Source organism: Nothobranchius furzeri, chromosome 10, assembly GCF_043380555.1.
Source record: "Nothobranchius furzeri strain GRZ-AD chromosome 10, NfurGRZ-RIMD1, whole genome shotgun sequence".
Classification (NCBI taxonomy): domain Eukaryota; kingdom Metazoa; phylum Chordata; class Actinopteri; order Cyprinodontiformes; family Nothobranchiidae; genus Nothobranchius; species Nothobranchius furzeri.
Window position 1 is genome coordinate 73868165 of NC_091750.1, and position 9235 is coordinate 73877399.

Below are 9235 nucleotides of genomic sequence, written 5' to 3' on the forward strand. Positions count from 1 at the left end.
CAATCATATGGCTTTGCTGTGCGCATGCGCATTGCAGTTCACACGGCAGAGCGGGATGGACCGGTCACAATCTGTGAGTAATAGTTTTATCTTATTCCCTCGTTGTAATTCATGCAATGTTATAGAATTATGAGTAGAAGCGTTCTTCATGGTCAAGTAAAATGTTTTATGTTAAATTCAGTCCAGACGTTACGTGAAGTCTGGTCCATTCTTCATCTAGTTTAACATCAAGCTAAACTCAAGTGAACATTTGTTTAGTTAGCGTGTCTAGGTACCATTTTTTTAGGCCACGGTTGTCAAACTCAAGCCCTTGGTCTATTTTTATTTGCCCCGCGAAATCAAATATCAAATATATAATATTAAACTGGCCCGCCGGGCGATTTTGCTGATAAGACTACTAATCCCATAGTGCTTTGCGGCGTTAGCGCGCGAGACGAAGCAAGCCCTCTTTTATGTTTACGATCATTAGCATCCATGCTAGTAGAATCAGCGTGTGCAGCGTTACCCTCAGTCTTAAACAACTGAAGATACTCCTCTAAGCACCCAGTTTACTCAGTGAGTTTCCGACTTTGAACGCCTAGAAAGAAGGTATCTGGCTGGAACAGGTGACCATCAGAGTGGAGCGATCTGAGCTTGAAACATTTAATTGTCATGAACTTTTTCTGCTCCAAAGCATGAACGTTAATAACTGAGATATTTTCATAGAAGATAATTGCTATTTTTGGTTTTCACAGATCTTAACTTATTTAATTATCTAACATGTTATTGTATGGCTGTTGTACCTTTCATTTGGTAACTGATTGTTTTGGCCCCTATAAAAATGTGTCATATGAGAGTGTTTGTGCTTGAATTACATAGATCATGTACCTGAAGGTAGCTGACAACAACCGGGCAGACACCCACCTTGCCTTCTTCAGTGAAGCTGTGAATGAGCATGGCTTTCCTCTGAGGTATTCATGTTATTCCCAACTTTACCCTCTGTTACCCTGTTACAAATCTGCTTTTGCCTAAAGTGTGTTATTGACCAAAGATTACATGCCATTTGAGGTCATATAGTAAAATCTATATGACCTCAAAGGTCATATAGATTTTACTTTCTAGGGGGGGGGGGGGGGGTGAACATTTCCCTCTTTCAAAAAAATTTCCCCAGCAGAGGGTTAATAATGCCACATTGTTTACTCACTTAGTAGCAAGGTACATAAGGAAATTTCTGCGAGACTGAAATTGATGTAGATTGATATAGATGTGCATTAAAAATGTTTGAAGCAAGATTCTAATGTTTTTTTTTTCAGGGTGAGAGGAGATCATGGCGGAGAAAATGTAGGTGTTGCAGAATTAATGTTCTCAGTTCGTGGAACTGACACCAACAGCTTCATTGCAGGAAAAAGTGTACACAATCAACGGTGAGTTTAACCTAATTTGGAAGCTTTGTGTCTGTGCGCGCATGCCTGTGCCTGTTGACCTGCCCAGGGTGTACCCTTCGTCTCACACTGACTGCTGGAGATAGGCACCAGTCCCCCTGCGACCATTCAAAAGTTAACTCAAGTTGAAAATGGATATATGGACATGTAAATGTGTGTGTATATTATAATTTTCTTTTATTTAATTCCCCTCCAAATCCAGGATCGAGCGCCTCTGGCGTGATGTCTTCATGAGTGTTACTGGTTTATATTACAACATCCTGCACTCTCTGGAAGACCAAGACTTGCTCGACATCAGTAACATCCTTCACCTGTTTTGCTGCCACTATACTGTCTCGCATCCAGGCCAGCCTGGATGTCTTTAGAGATGCGTGGGACAACCATCCAATCAGGACAGAGGAAAACATGACACCAAATCAGCTGTGGCATCTGGGCCAGGCTCTGAATCCTGTTTCTGATCCAGGGGCAAATGTATGTTCTGTTAAAATGACTGATCACATGTCAAGTTGATCCTTAACTAAAAATCAAATGTTCAACACTTTGATAATCTACCTCTGCACTATGCTTCTTGGATTCAAGACAAAATGGCTATTGAAATTACAGTTCTGTTTGTGTGCACCTCTACTGAAGGGGACACTGTCAACTATAATGTCATGACATTACAAAGTCATGACACATCTTCAAGTTCAAAATGCAAGGCATTAGACCTTCCAGATGTGATATTCTCACTGCTATTTTAACATAAAAGTAGCCCATTAATTAAAAAAATAATAATTTATGAAATAATGGAGATGCTAGGTTCTGCCTGACATCATTGATGTTAAGTAATTGTTAAAAGGTCATGATAGGGCTTTATTAAATGTGTTTTCTTGAGATTCATTATGCACAGTGCTCATACACACTTTCTTTTTCCAGGGTATACCGACACCAGAGATTGAATGGGAGGAGAATGGATACATGACTGAACCTCATCCTGGTATCAGTGTCCTTGTACTGGACAGTCCTCTTTCAGATCATGAAATGTTGGAACTGCAGGACAACATTAATCCGTTGCAACATTCAGACTCTTTTGGGAGTGGACAGAGAGACATAATAAGATACCTTTCGTCAAACATTTTGACAGGTCTATTGTTCTTTGACCTTTTTGACCTTTCAGTCCTATTGTTCATTTTGACCCTTGACCTTCCCCCCCTTTCCTATCATCAATCAATTGGACAGGTGTATTGTTCAATGACCCCCTGACCTTGCCCCCCCTTCCCTATCATTAATCAAATGGACATGTGTATTGTTGATCGTCCAGATGGCTTAGACCCCCCACGCCGCATCATCAATGACGTATTGTTGAACGTCCAGATGTCCATGATCCCCCACGTCATAGGCTAATGTGTGTAATGGCGCGTGAAGTTTCTTATTGTGTTACCCCAGTGGTTCCCACAGCCCCCTCCCTTCTGAGTGTAATCCTATAGTGTTACCCCTAGCATAACTCTTTAAAAGCTCAGATCGTGTCCGAATGCTGAAAAGCCGAGCTCTAAGAAAAAATGATGAACCACGAGGAGCTGAATGAAGCACCAAGCCACGAGGAAGAAGTGTCTACTACATCCGACGCTTCAACTTCAACTCAAAAGGTGAAAGAAGAGAGCGTGGATACGCCGCTGTCGCAAGCCTCTCAGATATGTTCATCACCTAAATTCAACACACAGAAAGTTTTGTCATCTAAATTGTACTGCAAATGCAGAGAAGCAAGAAAAAGAAGGCCAGCCTCACCAGTGAGCAGAACCACATCAGTCTGATGCTGCAACCATTATAATGCATTTACCAGCCCTTACTGACACACCATATCAGTCTAACCTCGTGGACTTTTTATATCAAAAATATCTAACATGACATGGGTCACTGACAGTGGATGAGTGCGGCCTAACTGCTGTGAATGACAGCCCCACACACTGGTCAAGTACTTATGAAATGGTTGTACGTCTCCTCAAAGTTAAAGAATCTGACTGTAGAATGGGATGTGTCTGCTTGCTCTCGAGTGAGTGGCAGAAGCTGAAGCCAATGCAAGAACTTTTGCAGCCTTTTGCTGAACACACACAAACTCTTCAGAGTGACACATTGTCTATGTCATTAATACTCCCTGCTCTCTTTGATTTACTCAGCCATCTGGCAGATGTTCACAAAGTGCTTTTCTCCCTATTAGATATTTGGATTTCGTATGTTCAGTCTTAAACTTTGTGTTTAAATGTGTAAATATTTACTTGCAGCTCACTGACACTTTTTGACCAGAACTAAAACTATTGTGTAAAACTTTCTGTCCAGCAGCACATCAGGCTGAATCATCAGAGGCTGTAAACACACACACACGCACGCACGCACGCACGCACGCACGCACACACACACACACACACACACACACACACACACACACACTTCTCTAAGAAGTAAAAGGATTACATTCAAACATTTGTCTTTGACTAAACCATTCAAACATTTGTCACACTTCACAAAAGCAATGGTGAGCGAAGATCTAGGTTCACCATGCTAAACCATTTATTGTTCTGTTGTAAAGCACCCTGCATACTCAAGCCTATAAGAATAAAAGTTGATCCTTACCTCAGCGTGACGCTTTTAGTCAACAACTCACAAAGCAAATGACTTCTTTTCTGCAGGTGGCGGGAAGTTGGTGAACAAAGATCTGGTTGAGCTTTCTTAAAGCTCATTCTAAACAAGTTTGCACGGCCGGCGACTTCTCACAAAGCAATTGACTTCCTTTTTTGCAGGTGGCGGGAAAATTGTAAAACAAAGAACTGGCTGAACCGACAACACACAAAAGCAAATGACTTACTATTGTTTCAAAGAGCTATTTAGGTGAACAGCATCCTTTGGTTCGTCATCATCAACACTGAAAGCTTAAAGAGCGGGTCAATTGAGCCTCGGAGTCCTTCTCTACCCACGTATCAATTTTAAAAAATGCAACATTAGTAGGCGTTGCCTGGAGGACCGAGAGGGCGGAGCCGCGGCAGTGACGAAGACGACGGCTAACTAGACGATGCTAGCTCCCTTCACTCTATGCAGTTATTAAAAGTGGAGGATGTTTCTCCCCCTCCTTACCCAGACACTCGAGAAGAAAGGGACCAAGTCTATTTGGAGGAGACAAGCGGACCTGAGCCTTATTGTTGTGAGCTTGTGAGTTGCCTGTAACTCCCAGAACCGACCCAACAGAACCACCTCTGAACGTAAGTAGCCGTTAGCCATAGCATTGGATTAGCTGCAGGGTTTGTCTCCACGGCCCTGGAGAGCTAGTATTCAGCATGTTTTAGAGGTTTATCTGCTTCAGCACACCTGGTTTTAATCAGCAACAAATAGCTGAGCTGCTTAACAGCTAATCTAACCTGTTAAAGCAGGAAAATCCACTGAAACGTGCTGGATAGCAGCTCTCCGGTAGCTCTGGGCTCAAGTTACAGTCTGCTGCATAAAGTTATGAAAATACCCCATGAGAAAATTATTCTGTAATGTGTTCAGCTCACTAAAACTGCCCTGATTTATTTATTTACTGATAACAGCTGCTCTCTTGGTTCTAGGTCCTCTGGTGTCTGCAGCTGGTCTCTGGTGTCTGCAGGTGGTCTCCTCTGCTGGTGCCATCAGGATCAGAGCTTCCAGAAGAATGTGCCTTTCAATGACTCTTTCCTCCTTATTTGTTTTATTAATTAAATAAATCTCAATTTATATATTTCCTGTTTTTGTTCATGTCCATAAATACTTAAACATGCTTGAAAGTAAAACGAGCTTTTAACAGTGAGGTGCTAGTTTAATTCATCACAATAGAGCTAGTTAAACATGCATTGTGATAATTCAATTAATGTAATTTATAAATATCCATTAAAATATCAAAACTGGAATCTATATGAGATATTTGGCAGCACAAAAAAACTTGTCAAACACAATATTTATTATAATAATTGTAGGCAGACAGGAGACAGAGCTGATGGAGGTTCTCAGTCATCGAAGGATGGCTGAAGGCTTTCCAGGAACAGGAGATGTGGTGTTGTCTCTTCTCTCTCTATTCTGCCAGATGAGCTGATAGGTTACAGGTGTGTGAGGACATCCTCATACTGTCATAACAAGATGACAGGAGTTATCAGGTGATCAGCCAGGCTAATGAGATGCAGAAAGAAAACAAATTCAGGACAGTGTACAATATGTGGTGTTGCTCACCTTATGTGCTCTTATAGAGTTATTAACGTGTACCTGCCTCATGGTGTAGAGTCCATATTTTGCTGAGTGTCCTGCAATAATGCAGGTTATTAGTTAATTTACTTTTGATAGCAAAAACAAAATATTTAATGTAAAAGTTGTTTTCCAGGTGAATCAGCTCACACGTCACCACCAAGTGTCACGGGGCAGAATCAGTAGCCTCCGTCATGATGTAATCACATACTTATTCAATTGTTAATATCTTAAAAATTCTGAAATGTTTAAATTTTTTTTTTACCTTGAACAGTTCACTGAGCTTGCACAGTCACTGAGGTGGAAGCTGGAATCAACAGCAGACACCTCACACCTTGGTCTTTTCAGGGGGTGTGGCTGCTGCTCTGGGACCTTCTGGAAGATGAATTTTCATCATGGTCCCCGTGGGTCACCAGACACACTGCGGCTGTGAACTCCATTCTGGCTGGCTATGTAAAAACAAAGAAGCAGCACATTTATAAATGTTTAAAAGAGCATAAAATCACGTGTAACAATAATCTGTAAAACAAATTAAAACTAGAAGGTAATAATAAAATGTTTACATAGAAGATTATTAAAAATAATTCACCTTTGCTACAGGGAAGGTTTCACGTCAGCCTGGACAAGTGCATTCTTGCAGCTAAATCAGTCTGACAGCCAGTGTCTTGGGTAGATTTAGCCTGAAAAAAATATATAAGCACATTGTTGTTGGGAGTTTATAAAGTCAGATAATAAAGTCAGATAATATACAAAAGAATCTCCTATTGTGTTCACAATATACGCGGTCATTTCAGCCCAATTTTCATGTGGCTTTGTTTCTGCTGTACGGAGTTACGATCATGGTTCTCTTCTTTGTATAAAAGAGTCTATGGAGTTCCTCTTTTATGAACAGCGCAAGTTCCAACAAACATTTCCGCCTCCGTTCGTTTGTTCACCCGACTCACCTGAGTACCAGCTGGTGTGCCGCGCCCCAGGCAGAAAGAGGAGATCGAGGAAGCGGGGATGCAGGTCTGGTGTTCAAGTCAAGCAGAGGCTGGCTTCTTTGGGAGTCGCAGCTCCGGATCGCCCGTCCAGGTGTTTGCGGAGGATCCCTTGTGTCGAGCGGCGCTGTGGCGGCGGGACGCTCCCCCCGTCATCCTTCCGGATCGTCGCGCCTGGTGTCCTGCACCCGGTGCGGAGTTGGTTTTCTGACTTGGATGTGCTGTTACCTTGTAGCCCTGTGTTTACACCGGTGGATCAGCTGATGCTTTCCCGGGTACGCTGGAGATCACGTGATCGCGTTTCCTGCTTACGACCGATCCTGCTGAATTCAGCTCCTAAGCCTTTGACAGCTCTCTCCTGCCGGTTTGGCCTGTTTAATGCTCGCTCTATTGCGAATAAATCATTCTCTTTGAATGAACTTTTCTCCAGTCAAACTCTGGATTTTATGTTTTTTACTGAGACATGGCATAGAGAAGGTGAATATATTCATCTCAACGAACTCTGCCCTGCTGGCTGCGCTGTTTTTGGGATGCCCCGCCCCTCCCGCCGCGGAGGAGGTCTTGCAGTTGTTTTTAAGGAGACTTTTATCTGCAAAGTGTTAAACACTCAAGCTTTTACTTCTTTTGAATCACAGACAATCAAGATTGGTTCATCTATTCCATTTTACTGTGTGCTGATTTATCGCCCACCTGGACCAGCCACAGCTTTTCTTAAGGATTTTAGTGATTTTTTATCTTCTATCATAAAGCTGGAAAATGTTTTAATTCTGGGAGATTTTAATATTCATATTGATGACAGCACTTCTGGCCCAGCAGTGGAACTTTTAACAATGACTGAATCTTTCAATTTTGAGCAGCATGTCTCTGGCCCCACCCATCAAAAAGGCCATACTCTAGACCTTGTGTTTTCCCTTGATCTGAATATTTCCAATCTTTGTGTGAAGGATGTCCACATGAGTGACCATAGCTGTGTTTTATTTGATTTACACTTTAATCTTGAGTCTACGCCTTCTGTGGTCATCCCACAAAGGCGCATTATTTCAGAGAATACAGCAGCTAGATTCATTGAGATGTTTGACTCCAATTTGTTTTTGGAATCTCAGGATGTGGACAGCCTTATTCACAGCCTAAATAGTCGCTGTAAATCCATTTTGGATGTGGTTGCTCCTTTTAAATCTAACAGGGTAACTCGGAAACCATTTTCTCCTTGGATAAATGACAGCATTCAGAACTTTAAAAGACTGTGCAGGAAAACGGAACGCCTGTGGAAGTCCACTAAACTCGAGGTCCATAGGCTGTACCTTAAGGACCTTATGCTTTCTCTAAATGAGCTGATAAAAAAATCCAGGTCTGAATACTTCCGCAAACTGATTATCCAAAACAAGAAAAAACCACAAGTTTTATTTGACACTATTAGCTCTATTGTGGCTCCTGCTGCGCCTCTTACACCTGTTTTCAACAAAGCAGATGCAAACAAATTCCTTAATTACTTTGTTGATAAAATTCAAAATATCAAAGACAAACTCCCATCTTTTCAGTCATGTAATGATGATATTGATGAACTCCCTGCGCACGCGTGGTCCTCTTTCTCACCTGTAACACAGGATGATATTTTAGCTTTGGTAACCACAATGAAGCCCTCTTTTTGCCTGGCTGATGTCTTACCTTGTAAACTCCTTTCAAAAGTATTTGATGCCATTGGTCCCTGGGTTACCAGAATGTTTAACCTGTCCCTTTCTTCTGGCGTTTTCCCTAGCTGTTTTAAACATGCTTTTGTGGAACCCCTACTCAAAAAATCTAATCTGGATCCAACAGATCCTAAAAATTTTAGACCGATATCAAAACTCCCTTTCCTGTCCAAAGTCTTAGAGAAAGTGGTATCTGAACAACTGGTTTCCTTCTTACAGGATCGCAATATCTTTGACAGGTTTCAGTCCGGTTTCCGTAAGCACCACTCTACGGAAACTGCGCTGCTTAAAGTGTCCAATGACATCTTGATGTCCGCAGACTCTGGGAAATGCACGGTCCTAGTTTTACTAGACCTTTCGTCCGCATTCGACACGGTTAACCATGAGATCTTGCTGAGTAGGCTCCGCGAGTTGGTTGGGTTGTCAGGTTCTGTCCTGGCGTGGTTTACATCCTATTTATCCGGGAGAAGCCTAAGTGTCTCAGTCAACCAGATCCTGTCTGACCCAACTGATCTACGGTGTGGAGTACCCCAGGGCTCAGTTTTGGGCCCGATTTTGTTCTTGTTGTACATCCTTCCTTTAGGAAACCTAATCCAGGAGTTTGCCGATGATGTTTCCTATCATCTCTTTGCTGATGATCTTCAGCTGTATTGTTCTTTCAAGCCTTCTGACGTTAAAAAATTGCATTCTTTATTATCATGTTTTGAGCGAATCAAACAGTGGCTCGGTGCAAATGCCTTACGGCTGAACTCAGACAAAACTGAAGTACTGGTGATTGCCCCCGATGATGCTGCTCCAGGGATTCACCAGCAGTTAGGTGATCTGAGCTTGTCTGTAAAACCTACCCTTAGAAACCTTGGAGTTTTCTTTGACAAGGGAATGTCTCTTGAACATCACGCAAAGCAGTTAACTAGAAACTGTTTTT

The 9235-nt window shown here is 42.1% G+C and overlaps 2 long non-coding RNA genes across 2 annotated transcripts; one reads left to right on the forward strand and one right to left on the reverse strand.

Moving 5' to 3' along the window:
- Positions 1-837: 837 nt before the first annotated feature.
- LOC139072139 (uncharacterized) lies at positions 838-2417 on the forward strand. The gene is made up of 3 exons (XR_011521742.1): positions 838-950; positions 1767-1892; positions 2337-2417. It is a non-coding gene; the product is annotated as an uncharacterized lncRNA (long non-coding RNA).
- A 2762-nt stretch (positions 2418-5179) lies between these two features.
- On the reverse strand, positions 5180-5924 carry LOC129160051 (uncharacterized). The gene is made up of 3 exons (XR_011521862.1): positions 5908-5924; positions 5664-5701; positions 5180-5570 (listed from the first exon to the last, which is right to left on the reverse strand). It is a non-coding gene; the product is annotated as an uncharacterized lncRNA (long non-coding RNA).
- Positions 5925-9235: the final 3311 nt, after the last annotated feature.